We start from the raw sequence: 19637 nt of genomic DNA, 5'->3' as shown, positions 1-19637 counted from the left end.
ATCTGGTGTGAACGCAAACAACGCAATGCAGAACAATAGTCTTCTCCCCTCGACCTGCTTTAATTAATAGAATGTGTTAGAAGTGACACTGTGCAACTTCTGACCATAAGAGAACTTGCAGCTTCCACTCTTCCTCTCGTGGAATGTGGCTGCTGCTGCTGCCCTGTAAGAGGCCCAGGCTCACCTGGCCACAACAGGAGAACCAAGGCTCCCTGGCCAGCACTACCACTGACCAGAAGATATGGGAAGGAGGCTGTCTTCCACCATACAAGTCTAGTTGACCCACTGATGGCCATAGCTGCAATAGCGACCCCAGGTGAGACCATCAGAAGAACCTGCCATCTGATCTCAGCCGAAATTGCTGAACCATAGGATTAAAATAAACAGTTGAATTTAAGCAAATAGTTGTTATTTATTTGAGCAATAGCTAGTTGTTGTTTGAGCAAATACACAGCTGTTATTTAAGCAACTAAGTTAATATGTTTTGTTTCATGATGAAAGATCACTAACATACAAGAAAATAACCCCTGTTCCCACAGTGGTAATCTATTTTCAGAAAATGCAAAGAACTGTGATGTTATTGTCAGATGGCATATGATTTCACTTAGGCCGGGTTCCCATTCCTGTGGATGCAGAAGACTCAGGGGGGCTTTGGAGGGGGCTGTCCCTTCACTCTGTACCTTCATTCTCCAAGTTGTTCCTGATGGGGGCCTAAGGCACGACGCTTCCCAAGTCTGGAAGTGCGGCCATCTGCCATGATTCTAGAGCTTGGGAGCATGTGGAAGTAGCCGTGTAAAGCCGTGCTACTGGAACTTTCATGTACAAGCGAGTCACCCAGGGACCTTGTTAAAATGTCGATTCCCACCAAGGGTCCAGGCTGGACCTGAGAGTCTGCCTTTCTAACAGATCCCCAGGCGAAGCCAGTGTGCGGGTCCACAACCAATGCTTGGACAGGAAGTATCGGAACCGGAAGCTCCACCTCCACTGTGTGATGGGATCACCTGCAGAACTTCACAAATGCTGATCGGTGCCCTAGCCCCAGAAATTCTGACTTAATGAGGCTGGGGTGTAGCCTGGGATTGGATTTCCGAAGGTTCCTTGGTGATTCCTGTGTGCAGCGCAGGTTGAGGACCGCCCCACTCCCCACCCCCACCTTCACCCCCGTCTGAATAGTCCTGGCACTTTGGAAATGGGGCTCTACGCATGCAGCTGGCTCTTGCTGCTTCTGTGCAGGCTGAACCCCAACAAAGGAACTACATTTACTTCTTTCGGTATAGTTGGAACCAGCCAGAAGGCGACTGGGGGCAGCCAAAGCACCCATGGCCAAAGCACACACCCTAAGAGAAGGCAGGGCTCAAAGCACACATGTGCCGGGCGCAGCTGCCTCACGTTGGCCCAGGCGCTGGGCCTCTCTCAGCCTCTCTTCTCAGTGTGAAGAGAATCTTCAGGCCACCTCTGTGGGGGTGTTGGCTGGTTAGGGGCAATGTATGCCAAGTACCCAGCTTGGTGAGAGACTCAATTCATAAATAGAGCAGCAAGAGGCCCGAACACCCCGGGGCAGAGAAGTTGAGAGGGGTTGATGGCAGGGATAAACGTTTGCCAGGATGAAATTTCCAGATGGGAAGAGATCCCTCTTCATATACGCCATGTCCTTTCCATTATCTGCAATCAGTTTAGTGTATTACTCAGTTCTGCCCTGCCCGGAAGCCAGGAACCGAATGGCTTCATTTTAAAAACTCCCACTGCGGAAAAATAAATATTTTAGAATTTTAAGCCTTCTTTGGAAAGGACCTTTTCTGTGTTTTGAGGTGAAAGAACTTCATATTACAAAACAATCTTAATTATATAACGAAGAATGTGGAATAAACTTCACATCAACGGGAAGCTTGGAGACGGTGAACTTATTTGTTCATGTTAAAAAGGCAACTTTGTTAACAGTTTTTGTGAGGTTTGGTTTTGCTCTACTGCTCATGAAATATTAATGTCTGTCTCTTGAGCAAGACAAACAATTCCAACACTGGGGACCTTACAGACACTAGTTTGCGGTTGTTTTCTTTTTGGAGGGGGGTGTATTGTGGTGTGTTTACTTGGTGGTGGCCATATCTTACAGAGAGAACAGCAAAGAAAAGAAGACTGAAGGGGCAATGAGACAAAAGATTTTAAACTGGAAGATGGGGTGCCTACTTAAGCCCCTCTCCCTTCCTCACTGTACTGTCTTTTTCTGCTCTCCCTCCATTCCTTTCTTCCCTCATACTTCTCCTTTTTTATTTACAAAAGTATCAAATACTGCATACATCTAAAAGTCAAAAGTGAACATCCCTGTACCCAACCCTGAACAGTGATTCTCACATTTTAGTATGTATAAGAACCATACATACAAGAACCATACATACATACATACATATAATGTGTTCTAGGGAACACATTAAAAAGCACTTTTCCCAGGACCCACCCCCGAGGGTCTGATTTAGCAGAACTGGAGAAGGTCTGTGATTCTTCACGTTAGCAAGCCCCCGCCTGCCCCCTTGATTCTGATGCCAGTGACCACTGGCTTCTGCTTTAACAGCAGCTGCTTCACGCTAGTGCTGACCGCTGTCAGAAGTTTGGTATGTGCCCTTTCACACTTATCTACGTACACACAAGCTTACAGAAATGTATGTGTGCTCTGTGACATGGCAAACAAGCACACAACACAGACACATAGCCCTAGGACTAGACTCCATATGGTATCTAGTTTTCCCTGCCTGCCCACAGAGCTATGAGTCAGCACCCACCAGGATCTCTTATAAAACCAGCAATTTACGAGACAAATTAACACGTTGCATACGGATCGTGAGAATCTTCAGGAGGGATTTAAACCCCGCTGTACGCAATGTGTTAAGAGAAGGTTTAGAACACGCTCGTAGATTTTTCTACAGTACCAGACTTCGTGCCCTCTCTACCTCAAAAAACCTGCCTGCACAGAGTCAGATAAAGCCACACCTCATTGCCAGTGACATGCTAGAAGTTCTGGCTGGTCTTTATCTGCAGCTGGCAATCGATAAGGCTTTCTGCTGTCCTATTCCCCATGGTAATTAATATTTTGTGGTGAGCAAATACTCTGGTGTGTGTTCTTCGTGTCTTACCAGTCGGAATACTATGATTGGCGCTCTGAGAGGACCAACTCAACGGTCCCGGGACCAAGTGGAATTGGGGAAAGAGCACAGACCTTGAGGTCAAACAGGCTTCAGTTCAGCTCTCTCTTTCACTGGCTGTGTGTATATACTTGGGCAAGTCAATGAACCCTGAACCTCCGTTTTCTCACCTGTTGAATGTACATAATGTTGTACCTCCAATAATCTTTCAGAAAATTCAATCATTCAACAAATATTTACAGAGCTGCTGTTTACTGCATCCTGTTTACTTAGCCAGACCCTACTTGTCTCTGCCATAAGCGGTGTTGGACATGGATGGCCCTGGGAGCTGTCAATGGTACAGTGGGTGAGCAAAAGTGACAAACATGCCTGCCTTGATGGAGCTCACATGCTGGAGGCAGCTGTTATTATCATTATTATTTATTCCATGGCTATCTGGCACCATACTGCTGTAAATTGATTTCATCTCTGTTATGCAAGTAAGCAACGAGGCTGAGTTGGATTAACAGGCAAGGTACCTGGGCAACTTCTCTAGGCACCATCTATAGATGTGCTCAAGCCTCATGGGAATCAATCACACACAGGGAATTGATTAATTCAGGTTTCCACATCTGACTCTTGAGATAAATGGTTAAACATAAATTGGTCCTATACCAACCAAAGTGGTCAATTCCTTCAAATGGAAAGTGAGACAACACTCCTTGAATATGCTCATCTTTCTTAGTTGGGTAAACATTTAAGGTTCTGTCATTGGTCTCTTTAGATGAAGTTGACTACACGGTCAACTGAGGTTCTGAAACCAAATAATGCAACATATAGGGCTATTTCCTGGGACTGAGTGGTTTGTTTAATTGCATAAATTGTAGACTGTTTAATATGTATCCAAGAATCATGTTCAGAAAAATACAAAATAAAACCCAAAGATAATAAGGACTCCAGAAAAATGGAAACTTTGAGGGGGAGGGTAATGAAAGTCAGGAAAAATACTTTTAAAATCTATTTTGGATAAGACTGTGTGATTTCAGTTCTTTGTGTCTGTGAATGACTAACTGTAATCCAGTCACACATGATGGAAAATTTGAAATGAAAGACAAATCCAAATACGGTAAGATTAGATGTTATATTATACTCAATGTATCTAACAAACCCCTAGATGGAAAGAAAGATATATATAATTTTTACCAAAAGAAAAGCTGTTTTTCTCACTAAATAAATGTGGAATAAATATTAAAAGGATATTGGTTTAAAATGGGGCTAAATTTGTAGCTGCCCAGAAACCTTTGTGTCTGGGTCCAGTCCTGTTGGATTGAGGTTCTGGATGCCCTTCCTGGGATAAGGGTCTCTACAGTTGGGGTTAAGGCACTCACTCATTTATTAAAAATTTAATCCATTGTGCATTTATTTATTTATTAAAATCAAATTTACTAAGCACCTGTCATATAGGTACTAGGAATGTAAAAATTAGTTTGCCTAACCCTGCTCTCACAGAGCTGATGGACAAGGGACATGAGACCTTCAGAACAGTGTGGTCCAGCCCAGCTGCATGACCCAGCAAAGGCTGTAGGAAAACTGAGAACAGAGACAGCCCTACTGATGCATTATTTAGCCAGACTGCCCTTTCCACTGCCATCAGTCTAGTGTTGTGTTCTGCCAAGGGGAGGCACTGGCAGGGTGGCCACACTGGAGGTGGGGGGTGGGGGCGGGGGGAGTGGAAGGCTCATGCTGCCTGGTTCTGTAAAGACAGCACTGAGATGAGAGGGGACTCCCCTCTCCTGGCATTTCTCTTTAGCAGGGTTCAGTAAACTTCTGTAAAAGGGCCAGACAGTAAATACTTTTACCTTTGGGGGCCATGCAGTCTCTGTTGCAACTGCTCACCCCTGTCCATAGCAGGAAAGCAGCCTCAGCATAGGTGCCGAATAGCGTGCCTGTGTTCAGTAGACTGGCATTTATAAAATCAGGCAGCGGGCCGGATCGACACCCCTGATCTAGACCCCGTGAGTGTCACCACCTAGCTTCACTGTGCACTTTAACAGGCCTGTTTATTGCTAATGTGGATGCTGTCGGATGGCTAAGCATGTGAAGGAAGAACAACAGGAGTTCCTCTGTCTCCCAGATTTATGTGCACAGCACATGTCTCAGCATCCTCTTATGTCTGGGTTTCAATTATGATGTCATCTTCTACTAGCTGTCTACCTTTGGTCAAGGTATGAACCCCTGTAAACCTTGTTCCTCCTCTGTGAAAGGAGATAAAAATGCCATCTCCTCCTAGTAGGAGGGTGAAGCCTCACCTTGGCCACCCTCCTCCTCACTCCCTTCGCCAGCTCCCCACCCACCTGCTTTCCCGCCTCACTAAGAAATCAGTCTAGGGGATGGTAGTTCCCAGGCCATGAGGCCAAATTCCCAATTGCCCTGGAGCAGCCCTTTACTCAGGAGCAACTTTATAAACATCAAGAGACTATTTTTCCAAAGCCCGTTTAAAAAAAAATCCCAGGCAAAATAAAAGCACATTGTGCTTCTCAGGGTTTGTTTTTTAAAAAAGTGTTTTTCCACTGATGTTTTAAATGAAGCGTTCTGTTTCTTTTTTCATTTCTCCCAGCGGTTCTTGGAGACAGTCCACATACCGATATTTCACCCTTTACTTGCTTTCCTGGATAAAACTTTCAAGTTCAAGTTCATTGCACTCAGGAGTTGGCCAAGCAATCAAATAGTTTCTGTCTCCTGTGTCTCAGAATCCTCAAGGCGGTGCAAGCTGCATTTTTCCAGGACCAGGACAGGATGCCAGAGTGATGATGTCATGGCCCCAGCAGCCAGCCCCTTCGTTTCCTGTTTCTTTCCTCCTGACAGACTCATGAATCATATCAGCTTTATCATTTGACTCCCATCTCATTTCCCTGTTCCACAAACGTTTAGACTTATAGGAGGTGGGAGCCAAGTGTAATGAAAACATAAAGTCCTGAGTTGCTTTTTCCTTACAAAACTGGAACACATGTTCTCCCATCTCGAAAGAAAGCACACCATCTGGCTTAATTTGGAGTTTTCTGGCCAAGCACTCTGCTCCCTGGGTCAGACAGTGGTGATCTCATCTGGAAAGCTGAACCCTCACTGTGCCAGAGGTGGGTGAGGTCCCAGCCAAGGTGGCAGTCGGGCCCTTGTGCGTGTCCACTCTTGGCACTCACAGAGCATATGCATTGTAGGGAGGGCGTTCATGAAGTAACCCCAGCTGAGGATGAGATGTTTGTGATGCAATCTATGATCATGTTTAACAATTCCCTTTTGCAACATTTCTGCCCTGTGCCTCTCCCTCTGCATCTCAATATCCCTGACCTTGAGTAAAAGTATTGATAGGAGAGGGAAACTCTAACAAAGAATTTAGATACATTGAGTTTGAAACTAAAGCATCAATGACCTGTAAACATGTGGAAAGTCTAAGGTCAGAGGCAAAAGTTATCTAGATACTCAGCTACGCGGAAGGTAAGCTTACCTGCTCACAAACACATGTTGCTAAATTTATTGAGTGCTTGCTGTGTGACAGGCCCAGGTCTAAAGGTTTTACTCGCACAGCTCATTTAATCTTCACAACTCTACAAGGTAAATGTAATTATTGTGGCCATTTTACAGATGAGAAAACTGATGCACTAGAAGGTACCTTGCTAAAGTCACAAGGCTAGCAAATGTCAGAGCCTGGGACAATGGCGAGGATTCTGAACATCTCTCAGTATGTATGTGCCATGTGATATGAGTATAATATTATAAATAAGAATATTAGTTTTTAAAATTCATGTACACATTTCAGACATTCCATGTATATTTTCGTGTGATATTTGGTATAATGAGATTTGACATTTATGTTCACTAGAGCCACAGTGATGTGGTGTGGAAATATACAACTTAGTACATATACAATGTAAATGTGCTTGTACGCAAATAGTATTCCTATTTAACACTCCAGGAGTCTCTGTGTCCCAGGCTTGGGTCCATGTCTCTGGCTGGTTCCAGAATGGACCTCTGTAACTGCAAGTGCTGCACGTGAAGAGCAAATGAGATCTTTCATCACTAGGTATGATCCCACACACTGTTCCTCTTGGGCCAAAATGTTACTTTGACCAGGTAATACCAACTATTTTTCTAAAATATCGGTCGGGCCAGACTTGTCCATATTTAATTGGCTTTCCTGCATCTTCTTTCGATAATAGTTATTCTGAAAAAAGTTGTGACAATTGAATTCTGATTCTCCCAGCACGTGTCTAAGAGGTGGAGGTGCTCATTGGCCAGGAGGCCTGTAGAGGTCTGACAGCAGCTTACTTGAATTAAGGGGCTCTGGGGCCCTCTCAGTTGGCCAATTAGTCATATGAACCCTGCGTCTCATCCTCCCTTTTCATCCCCCTTTCCAACAGCTGTTCCACATCCTCTTGGGGGAAGCAAGCTGAATTTAATTTTGGCATTAAGTGAGAAACTGCAGCTCACAAGTGTATCTTTAGTGTTTATCTTTTAATTGTGTATAAATACACATAACATTAAATTTACCATCTTAACTGTTTTTAAATGTACAGTTCAGTGGCATTAAGTCCACTTACAATGTTGTGCAACCATCACCACCATCATCCCCAGAACGTGTACATCTTCCCAAACTGAAACTCTGTCCCCGTTAAACACTAACTCCTCTTTCCCCTCCCCAGCCCCTGGCACCCACCATTCCACTTTCTGTCTCTGAATTTGACTAGTCCGGTTACCTCATATAAGTGGAATCATCCAGTATTTGTCTTTTTGTGACTGACGTATTTAACTTAGGATAATGTCCTCAACGTTCATCCACGTTGTAGCAGGTGTCAGAATTTCCTTAACTTTAAAGGCCGAATAATGTTCTATTGCATGTATATACCACAGTCTGTTTACCCATTTATCCATTGATGGACACTTGGGTTGCTTCCACAATTCACAGCTATTGTGAGTGATGTTGCTATGAATTGAACATGGGTGTGCACATATGTCTTTAAGGCTCCGCTTTCAATCCTTTTGGGTAGATACCCAGAAGTAGAATTGCTGGATCATGTGGTAACTCCATGTTTAAATTTTTGAGGAACTACTATACTTAGTAGTCTTAAAGGTCTACATAAAATGGGCAGGTGACTTTTCAAATTCCTGTGGTTAAATAAAAAAAATCATACTAATCTTAGGTTTCCTGACAAATCGAAGTAACTCACTGATGAGGCTGCTGTTTTGACTGTTCTTCCTCATTTATCCACTTTATTGAGAACTTTTACGAGCTTCCTCCCTTTAAGGATCCAGTCAAATGAGAGTCTATTATTGGTAGCACATAGTCAGTATTATAATATAAAATAAATAATAGAAGAACACTCTACTAGATTTACTCTTTAAAGAAGATTCTAAGCAGCTAAGATTATTGCTTCACTCTCTGTCCTCCTGGCATTTGTTTACTAAAACTTCACTACAGCCTTTCATTTTTCCAGTCACTTACTCATTCTACAAATGTGAAGCCCTTTGTCATCCGCGTGGGCACTGTCAGTCAGCATTCACTATCATGTTCTGCAGATATCTCTGTCCGTGTCTTGTTGTTCTAACCCACATGTTGCACACCAAACGCCCCCAGGAATTAGATGGTTCTGAGGGCTGGTGAGCCATGGAGACTGAGAGAGCCTGTGTCCTATCTAAGGAGCTGCCACTTTTTCTGTGAGAATGCAGGCCCAGTTTTCCAAATCTTTCTAATTTCCAGGAAAAGCAAGAAATATAGATTATAACATGAAATCTCCCAGCTTTTCACTGCTAGCCATTTATTTAGGAAAAAACAAAAACAAAGAAAACACTGCAGAGGCCAAATAAAAACACATTTATAAATCAAATGCAGCCTCGCTGTCACTAACTTTGACCTGTGCTCCAACTGAAACTTTTTCCTGGATCACAAAGGCCATATCTCATGAACATCTTGTTTTCCCCAGGGTGCTATCAAGAGGGGATGAGTGAACCAAGAAATGGAAATAGAAGTGGAAATAAAGCTGTAGCTCCTTGACCCCTTACTTGCCTGGGCCTCTTCTCTGGGACCATCTATTGCTCCAGTGTTTTCCAAAGTAAGAGACTTGGATCACAATCGACAAAAACTGCTGTCTCTTTCCATTCTGACTTCCCCTCGGTCACACTTACCCTCGTCTCAGGTGACACTGAACTGGCCAAGTATATCCTTGGGAAATTGTAAAGGGGAAGCTGAGTTGAAGATACATTTAGTTTGAAGGGCAAGGAATTTATTTTTGTGGTAGGCACACATAATGCCCTCGGGCCACAGTAACACTGCCCCCACTCTGACCAGTGACTAGCCAAGATGAGAAGTCTGCAGGACCTGGTTGTTGGACTCACCCCAGGGCCAAATCCCAGGTTCTACATCAAACCTGAGATCGTGCAATTTCCTGCCAAGACCTGGGTCCTCCTTGGGCCTCTCATCTGAACATACCCTCTGGTGAATGAGAAACTTCACTGCTGGTTGTGTACCTCTAGGCCCAAGAATGACCATGAGGTGGCTGTTTTCACAGAGAATGGGTGGAACATGGGCTTGCATGTGTGTGAGGCCCCCAAGGTACTGGATGGAGCCTGGGGTAGGTAAAGAAGGGGTGGGTCTGACCTTCTTTGGGATTTGGAATCCAAACCTGGCCTTCCCAGTTATTATGAAGGCATATTTTTCAAGGAAGGAAGAGAAAACATATTTATTTAACAGTTTATTTGCATTATTTATAATAGTTAACTCATAAAACCTTTCAATGTTTAGACATGTTGTATATACATCTAATTTGTACTCAAGCCTGGGCCCCCACAATCTTAGGAGTATAACTAGGTCACAGTTACTTTTTCCATAGTTCTTTTGGTCATTATTGCTGTGTAACTATAGCTCCAAAACTTAGTGGCATAAAACAACATCTTATTATGCTCGTGGATTCAGTGGGGCAGAAATTCGAAAGGGCACACTTGTCTCTGCTCCACAATGTCTGGCGTCTCAGCTGGAAAGACCCCGTGATATAGTGACTCTGTAGCAGGCGCCAGAATCACTCTGGTGGTTGGTGCTTGCTGTCAGCTGGGCTGTGGATTGTAACATCTAAATGTGGCCCAGGATTCTTCAAAGGATGGCAGCCATAGAGGAACTGGACTTCTTACATGGTGGATCAGGGCTCCAAAGGCAAGAACCCCAGAGAACAAAGTGGTAGCTGCATTGTTTTTTCAGATCTAGTTTTCTGTTGGTTAAAACCAAGTCCCAAGTCCACCCAGATTCAAGGGAAGGAGACATAGACCCCCTATTTCAATGGGAATGTGTCCAAGAACTTGGGGGCCATATTTTGAAAGCACCACACAGATTAAAATATTGTTGGTCATCTTGGTGTTGGAATGGCTTCCAGGAATATATTTAAAGGCAATTCAAAGAACATGCCAAAGAAATTTGAAATCTCCCAAAATTTTATAGCTCATACATAAAAAAACTTAATAGATGTTTTCCTCATATATAAAAAAAGTCTAAAAGGTTGTGTCATTATCAATCATGAATTTTTTAAGCTGAAACTTTTCTAAAATATCAGTAATAAAAAATATTTTTGATCAACTATGCTATAGGAATGACTGAATGATATCTCACTATATTCTTTTTATAGAAAATATTATGAAATGTTTACCACATGAAGAAGCAATAGAGAATGTGCTGCCAAAAAAATGCAGGCATTTTAGACTGTTACATCATCATATGACCATCTTTAAGAATATTCAGGACGCAAAGTAGTAATTAATCCCAAAGAAGAAAAGACCAGCATAAGCAAGAACAGCCTAGGAAAACTTCATGGAGGATGAAGGAGAGATGGGATTTCAGCAGGTGGAAGAATAGAGGCTGAGGGCAGGGTTGGATCAGCTGATAAACCCATATTGTCAGTTACATCTTATATCAGTTCTGATTGGTTCAGTCTCCATGCTGATTGGTCAGCACCTGCCATAGCAGTTGGTTAATATTTTGCATATCATTCCTGTCAGTTAGAGGGAACAATATTATCAAAGAAACAGAGAAGGAATAATCTTGGCTCGTTTATCAAAAGGTAAGGGAATTAAGATTGGCGTGGGTCCAGCTGGAGCAGTTATGGGGAGTACAGCTGTTTAATTATAGTAAAACCAATTGTGAAGAATATTGAATGTCAACAAAGGAATTTGTACATAGTCCTGCAGGCAGTGGGGAGTAATAAACCTTTCAGTAAAATAATGACCAAATGGAAATTTTTATTGTATTTTAGTAAAATTACTGTAGTAGTTGAATGAGGAAAAACTAGAAAGACCTTTTCAGAAGGTGACTGTCATAATTCAGGCATGCACTTACCAGATGTTAACTAGGGAAATAAAAATTTAGGCTTGTTTGTGTATCACTTCCTTTACACAAGTTTTGTATTATTAGCTTATAGCAAATCATGTACTGAAGACCTCTAGTGCCCCTTAAAATCCTCTGATCCCATCTCTTTCTAGCCACCACTGCAGTTTTATTCAACCAGCTTCATGCTGGAGCACTCTTTGAGTGCCTTTTCTCACTTGCCAACCATGGCTTCTCTGATGCAGTGACTGGCTGGAATATCCAACAACCCACTGGGCACTCACTAAGAAATCCAGTGTTGCTAACATCCTATGGAGCAACCATCGACCACTGGGGATGTGCACTGTAGGGTAAATGCTTCTCCTTTTCTCCCCACCCCATGGTGACACATTTCGTAAAGCTTCCAAAAGTACCCGTGCGGTTAGACCCCTATGAAGATGGCTGCCCTGATTGTATTGGCTTTCCTCCTCAGGCTCCCACCTCATCCTGACACACCCTCCTGCTCCCTGTGGCCACCTTCCCAAATAAACCACCCATGCAGAAGCCTTTGTACCATGCTCTCCTTTGGGAAATCCCAGGCTGAACTAGAACAGGGCCCTCACTTCTAGGTCTTGGAAGTCACCATGGCGGAACCTCACAGAATTTTCTGCCCCCACTAGGAATAGCAATATGACCAATAGCTAATATCTCTTTTTGACCTGTTAATTTTTAAAAATGAGTTTGTAGAGCTGATGCAGTCCCATATACCACATAGTGGTTTTAAGCCTGTAGGGACATAATTTACAGTACTGGAAAGAGTAGAGAATTTAGAGTCATAACACCTAGTTTTGAACTTTGCCACCTATACTAGCTGAGTGATCAAGGCAAATCACATAACTCTTCTAATCTTTAGTACCTTGTCTATAAAATAGGTAAGTTAGTAACTCCCGTCCTCACTAGGTTCATATAAGTATCAAATAGGACAATGTATGTATGGTGGGCATTTGCTAATTTGAGTGTTCAGCTTCTATCTCCCTTCCTCTTAGTCAATCCCAGTTTGTTTGTTTGTTTGTTTGTTTGTTTGTATGGATATTCACACACATTCACTTTCTCCGACACATCCCATACTTTATACTCCGCTTCTCATTGAGTAAATCTAAAGAGGCCTTTTATCATTTTCTGGACACTATGATTGGAAAAAGCAAGAGAAAATTTGTTATGAGATGTGGGAAAGAAACTCCCTCACTTTTTTGAGAGAGCAACCAAAAAACAATCTCTCTTTGCCCTGGATATGAATGAGACAGCATGTGACTCCTGGAAATTGCTAGACATCCTTTTTTGACACTAATGAGTATCAGCCTAAACCAGAAAAGAGTGATAGTGAGATTACTGAACTTCTGAATCAAGCCACATCCAATACCCACATGACCTCTTTTCACATAAGTGAGTCATTAAATCTTCTGTTTAAGCCAGTTTGAGTCAGGCTTTCTCTTACCTGGATCAGAGAGACTCTGAGGTAGTATGCAAAGAAGCTTTGTAACGTACAAATCCCTACAAAAACATTAGATGTTATTATTTATATTATTACTAGTTAGCAAGAATACCCATGGTCCGTGGAGTATGTTCAGAAAAGTTTCTAACTTTTCATTTTAATTTAGTACCTTCTTTTGGAAAAAAAAAATTAAATAATTGTCTTATAGTAAGTTCAGAAACAGATCCCAGCTAGATTAACTACATACATAAAAAGAAACAAACACTCTTTAAAAACTTATAAGACTGAATGAGTTTTAAAATACATATATTGAACTTACAAGTCATAAAAGAAAATACTGTCAGATTCAGTGACATGAAAAATACAAAAGCTGCTATGTGGCAAAAAAGATACCATAGACAAAGTTAAAATGCAAAGAACAAACTGGGAGGGGGGGTATTTGGAGCTTATCTGAGAGATAAAGGGTTGGTATTCTTAATATATAAAGAGTTCCTACAAATTAATAAGAAAAGAAGAAATTTCAATGGAAAAATAGGTAAAAGATTTGATCGTGAACTATAAAGAACATAAGAAAAGATGCTGAACTTAAGATCAAAGTAAGTCAAGGGCAATCAGGTTTAAAAAGATTTCTAGTAATTATAATAACTACCATATATGAAATGCCAGGCACTATAAGAATTATCTCACAGAAATGTAGGTATACAAATAATCATTATAGAGTTTTAAAAAATGAAAACAACTTAAATGTCAAGCAATACAAAATTGGTAAAATATGTTATGATGTAATCCTATATTGACATACGTTAGGCCCATTAAAAAGGATCTGTAATACAGAATTGTACACCTGAAATCTATGTAATTTTACTAACAATTGTCACCCCAATAAATTTAATAAAATAAAATTAAAAAAAAAAAAGGATCTGGTAGACCTTTACGTGTTAGCATGAACATAAGCATGACATATTGTTTGAGGTTATCAAACAATGTACAGAATGATCCCATTTATATTAAAATACATATGCATACATACATTTAAAGTCTGGAAGTAAATGTCAACTATTAATAATGGTTATCTCTTAGGTGTAGGATTGCATAGAGATTATTTTATGTAAAGTTTTTACAAAATTCATGTGGTATAAAAATATTTTTATTTTTAAATAATTAAATGAGCACAAATCAGAGAGAAATTCCGATTGGATGATCTATGACCACCTTAATGGTGAAGTGCGTCCCTCTTGTCCTCAGCTTCTGAATGCTGCTGATGAAGCGTGTGGTAGATGATAGTGACTGTTATGTTTGGAGAGGTGAAAGGAAGGAGGAAGGGGGCAGTTTGGAGAACTAAACACTCCACAGTCTCAAAGTAGTTCATGGAGTGAGGTTGGAGGGCTGGCGAGGGCATTGGGAAGAGCCTCCCAAGGACGTGTGAGAGAAGAAAACACTACGTCAGCAACCAGGAAACTAGTAGACCAGGAAACCACTTGTCTGCATGCACTCAAGTTAAATAAGACGTGAGCAGGAGTTTGCAGCAAAGAAAGTACAGGTTTATTTCAGGAGTTGGCACCAAGCCCGAGACACAGGTGAGTTAGTGCTCTCCCAAACCTGACTCCCCATGGCCTCTAGCGGCGGCTGGTTAGATAGGGGAACATCATTAATCACGGTTACTATGGGAGTGGGGGTTGGGGGATCTACTGATTGGTCAGGACTAAAGCTAAGGGGACTTCAGGTCCTGATGTCAGTCATTGTTCTGTCCTGTTCCCAGGGGATGCGGTCCGTGGGGCAGTTCTGCTTTCATGTGTCTGGAGCTAAGGACATAACTGAGGCCAAGGTGTTATATTTGTTTGACTAAAAATTTAGTCTAGTTTGAGGTTTATTGTATCTTGGTCATGGTTGATAGACCTGAAGCTTTATTCTTAAGTGAGTTTGACATTGACCAGAACCCAATGTCCTAAGGGCTTAGTGATTAAAAGGAGCGGACATACAGTATATGCACAGGTAGGAGGGCCTGGGGGGCAGAACGGAAGTGGGTTCTATCAGGCTAAAGAAAGATAGCTTGGATTAAAGAAAAATTGCACACTAAAGAATGGCGGTTTGTGTGCAGTTACACTAGGAGTGGAAATGATTCACAATCAGCTCCAAGTGGACGTAGGGATTAGTTTTATATATTCACTCTCCTAAAATAAGCTCCTATGTAAACTGCTCAGAATTGCTTGAAAAGTATGAGAAGGTTCTGGCTGTGAAGGGCAGAGGCAGCCCCAACTCTTCTGCCAGCAAACAGGAGTTTCTTGTACCTATCCTAATATTTCCCAGCCATTTGGATTTGCCTTTGGACTAACTTGACAACATGTGAGCCCTGCTACAATCAGCCAGTCTGATATGATTCTATGAGCTAATGGCTTTGGCTGAGGTGATACCTCCCCACCCCTACTCCCAGGAACTGGAGTTTGGAGTTCTAGGTAACAAGCAGCAAGGATGAATTACTCAAACAAAGAAGCATAAGGCTCCCATGATCCATGGCTTGTGATTAATTTAGATGAGCTATGAGAAAGTATTCTTGATTGAATCCTGGACCTGTATAACCTCAAAAGGATCAGACAATTCAGTTTGTAATTTTTCAGATGAGAACACTGAAGCTTAGAGAAGTTATGTGACTTCCCCCAAGGCCACAAACTGTAGAGCCCTCATGAGAAGCCAGTCCACCTGATGTGGAATGATTTCCACTTTGCCATTCTACATCTTTGGCTACCACATTTCCAGCTGCAGGGTTTCAGAGTTTCAGCAGTTTGTAAAGAGTGATCTCCTATATCTTCACTCTAAACAGAGAATTGAAAATAAAGATGTAGCCCTGAACATTTTTACTGTAATGCTCAGTGTTGCTAATATCAGTAGTGTCTCAATGACATATAATCAATTGACATTTGTTCATTCATTCATTCAGTCATCAAAAATTTGTTGAGTATATACAATATGCCAGGCCCTGAAATAGGAGAAATGAAAACACACAGCAGTAGATAACCTAGCTATAATTTTCAGCCACACATCCCTATCCAGTCAATCTGGTCCTGCCCATTAGATTCCTGGCCCATGGTCTTGGCAACCATTGTACAGAGGATTAGCACATCACTGCTAAACAGTTTTCTGAAGACATTTGGCTATAGTCACTTGCGATCAGATCTTGGATGCAGCACTGGTAGATGGTGGTCTGATAGGAATCTCAGAAAGTCAGGAAGTATAGAAACTTTCACCTCTTGTATTTCATCTGCCTTGGAATCTTTGCATCCTTTATAGCCCTCGTGGTAAGTCCTGCCAGGTAGGAGGAGTTGCATCATCAATGAGACATCAAGATCCAGTCCTAACCCCTGGAACAATTATTCCACTGACTCAGCAAAGGTCCCAACTAGTTAATTTTTGGCAACAAATAAAGCATGACTATATGTCAGTAGATTCGCAAACTACAACGTGTTATGAACAGTGTACTTGTGAATGGGCTTTTCTTGTGTCAGAATGACAACCTGTGCGTGTCTTGAGGAGATGCGTGGGGAAGCCCCAAGGCAGGCTACCCCTGTTCCTGACCACTGACATCACTGGTTGCTCGTTGTGTTGTCAGCATCTCCGCACGTGCCAAGGAATCTGAGTCTACTGAGACTGCGGACTGAAGCCAGGGAGAGAGGTAAGCATCCTGTGTGCTGCCCTCTCATTTGTTTTCTGCAGTCCCTGAAATCAACTTCAACATACTGAAGACTAAACATCCTGTCTCCACCACAGAGTCACATTGTAACGAAAAAGTACAAACTGATATTTTTCTTTTTAAATCTGATTTGTTTAGAATAGCTTCTTTTCTGGGTAGACCTCTGACTTTTTCTTTTTCTTTGACTTTTCTATGGCACTTTTTTCCTGTGGGCGTGTGTTCCTCGCCAGCTCTCTCTCACCTCTGTTTTCTGTCACGTCCTTTCATGTCTCTGGTGATACTTCCAAAAGCTGTGTTTCAGGTGATGCTTTGCAATCTCAAATGAAAGATGGATACCTTTTGATATAGAAAGAGGGTCAAAGCTTCCTCTCCTATCTGCTCTTCACCTACTAAGTGCCCATGCATCCCTGTTTACCTCCACCTGTAGCCATCTAAATACAGGCTAAAATTCTCTATAACCATTTTCAAGAAAACTATAAAAGACATAAAAATATACTATTACATATGACATTTCCCAGAGGTTTCTCAAAAATGCCCTTTATTAACTTAAGAAAGTTCCCTTCTGGGACTAGTTTGCTAATGTTTTTGAGTTTCACATGCATACATTGAGATGTTATTAATGTGGTAAATTGCACAGGTAGAGATTCAGTGCTGAACTATCTTTGAATAAAAACTACTTTATTAGTTCATATGTACGAGGTCTGAAAATTAAGTTTGCGAACTTGTTGCAATGATGTTGCTAAACTTTTTTGATATCAGAGGGATTATTATTCATTTGAATTTGTACCAACTGGACAAACAGTTAACCAAGTTTACTATTTGGAAGTGCTGAAAAGGCTGCATGAAAAAAGTTAGACAAAAACGACCTGAACTTTTCACCAACAATTCATGACTCTTGCATCACGACAATGCACCAGCTCACATGACACTGTCTGTGAGGAAGGTTTTAGCCAGTAAACAAATAACTGTATTGGAACACCCTCCCTACTCACTTGATCTGGCCCCCAATGACTTCTTTCTTTACCCAAAGATAAAGGAAATATTGAAAGGAAGACATTTTGAGGACATTCAGGACATCAAGGGTAAACAACAACAGCTCTGATGGCCATTCCAGAAAAAGAGTTCCAAAATTGCTTTGAAGGGTGGACTAGGCACTGGCTTCTAAGGTGACCATAGTGATATTCAGCAATGAGGTATGTAGCACTTTTTCTAGGATGAGTTTGCGAACTTAATTGTCAGACTTGTATATATTAATAAACTGCTGGATTCAGTTTGCTAATATTTTATTTGGGATTTTTGCTACTATATTTATAATTAAGATTGATATATAATTCCTTGCATTTTTCTTATCTGCTTTAAATACTAACAACCTCCATAATACCCTCTTCTTCACGTGAGTTAGTCAGACATTTTAATCTATTGTAGAGAAAAAAATTATATCTTCATCCACCATAAGAAGAAGCCAATAGATAAAGTAAAATTAATTAGTAACCAAATCACAATGTAAGAATTATTGAAAAATAGGAAGGTAAATAATGAGAAGGAACATCTGAAAGGATTGAAAGTGGTTGTCTCTAGAAAAAAACAGTGATTAAACTGGGAACTGCTTGCTTTTGTTTTGTTTTGTTTGTTAAAATAATCTTTTCAGTGTTACTTTATTTAAAAACCATGCATGTGTATAACTTGGATAAAAGACAGAGGAAAAAAATTGAGTTCTCACAAAATTCAGAGACATTTATGCTTCAGAATCTATTTTGAAGTCTGTAACATCTTGTCTTAGGTGTGTTTTTTTTTCTCCAGTGAACACATATGGAAATCCTGGGTTGCTTTTTGCATCTAGTATATTTTGCACTTCCCTGTCTCTGAACACATGAGGTTTCCCCCTGACCCTGATGCATGGCCAAATATTGGCTTTCTCCCAAGCAAATGTTGGAAGACATTTTAAACCCCCTCCATTAGAAAGCACACAATAAAATCATCTTTATTTTAAAATGTCCTGTGAAGTATTTCTGAACTGGTGAGAGAATTCTGTAGAGGTCATGTGTTGGTTGATTAGGGTATTTGATTTGGGTTGTTTTGTTTTGCTCTGTTCTGGTTTTTGTTTGTTTTTGTTGTTGTTGTTGCTTGTTTGTTTGTTGGCATCTGTTTGAGTGAGAGGTCCTGTGGCTTTGCTTGGACAACTAGTTCAGAATACAGTGATGGCTGTTGGAGGGATCCTTGAGTGATGATGCTATCAGAAGACACACCCTAAGCCCAACCTGAGCTGACTGGGTAGGGCCAGCCCTTTATAGACACTGGTCCACCATCAGCTGTTCATGTCAAGGCTGACTCTGGAGAGGAGAGTGTATCTGCCACTTACAGGATTATTATTTTTAATCAGAATTCAGACTGGTGGAAGATAAGTTGAAAACCATTCATGACAAAAGTTGTTCTTTTTTGATTTATTGTTGTTTGCAATGAAAACGGATGGGTTTTTCCCATTAAAATAGTTAAAGCATTAGCTTTTTAGTTTTGTGGGATTTAAAAAATTACTGCTATTTGTTTTGTGTATTTGTTTTACTTTGTAACTAAGCCGGGAGGAGGTTATATTTTCTCTAAATTAAAATTTGCCTATTTACTCAGCATTTCAAATTCACTAGAGCAGACTGCTGTTTCCTCACCTCTGTTGTTGTTGTTATCATTAATACAGTTAAAAGAGTTTAAAGCAGTAGCTTTAGCTTGGTGGGGTACTTTTCATTGAGAATTGAGACCACAAATGGTTACCCTCTTGGAACTTGTGGGGAAAATTCTTAAAATCAGGATTTCAGACTCTTAGGATAAATGTGCCTCCTTCTGTTATTTGTTTTGCTTGTTAACATTTTTGAGGAGTTTCAGGCTAAACTTTAATTCTGAAGGCTGGCCAGCTATGGTATTGGAGGCTGTGACTGAGTTAAGGGGATAAATGCTAGGTAATACAAGAGGGATGATGAGGTTTGGGGAGTATATTGACATTCAGGTTCTGATTAGATT

Source organism: Rhinolophus sinicus, linkage group LG06 (assembly GCF_036562045.2).
Source record: "Rhinolophus sinicus isolate RSC01 linkage group LG06, ASM3656204v1, whole genome shotgun sequence".
In the NCBI taxonomy this organism is placed as follows: Eukaryota; Metazoa; Chordata; class Mammalia; order Chiroptera; family Rhinolophidae; genus Rhinolophus; species Rhinolophus sinicus.
This window is presented reverse-complemented; position numbering follows the sequence as displayed.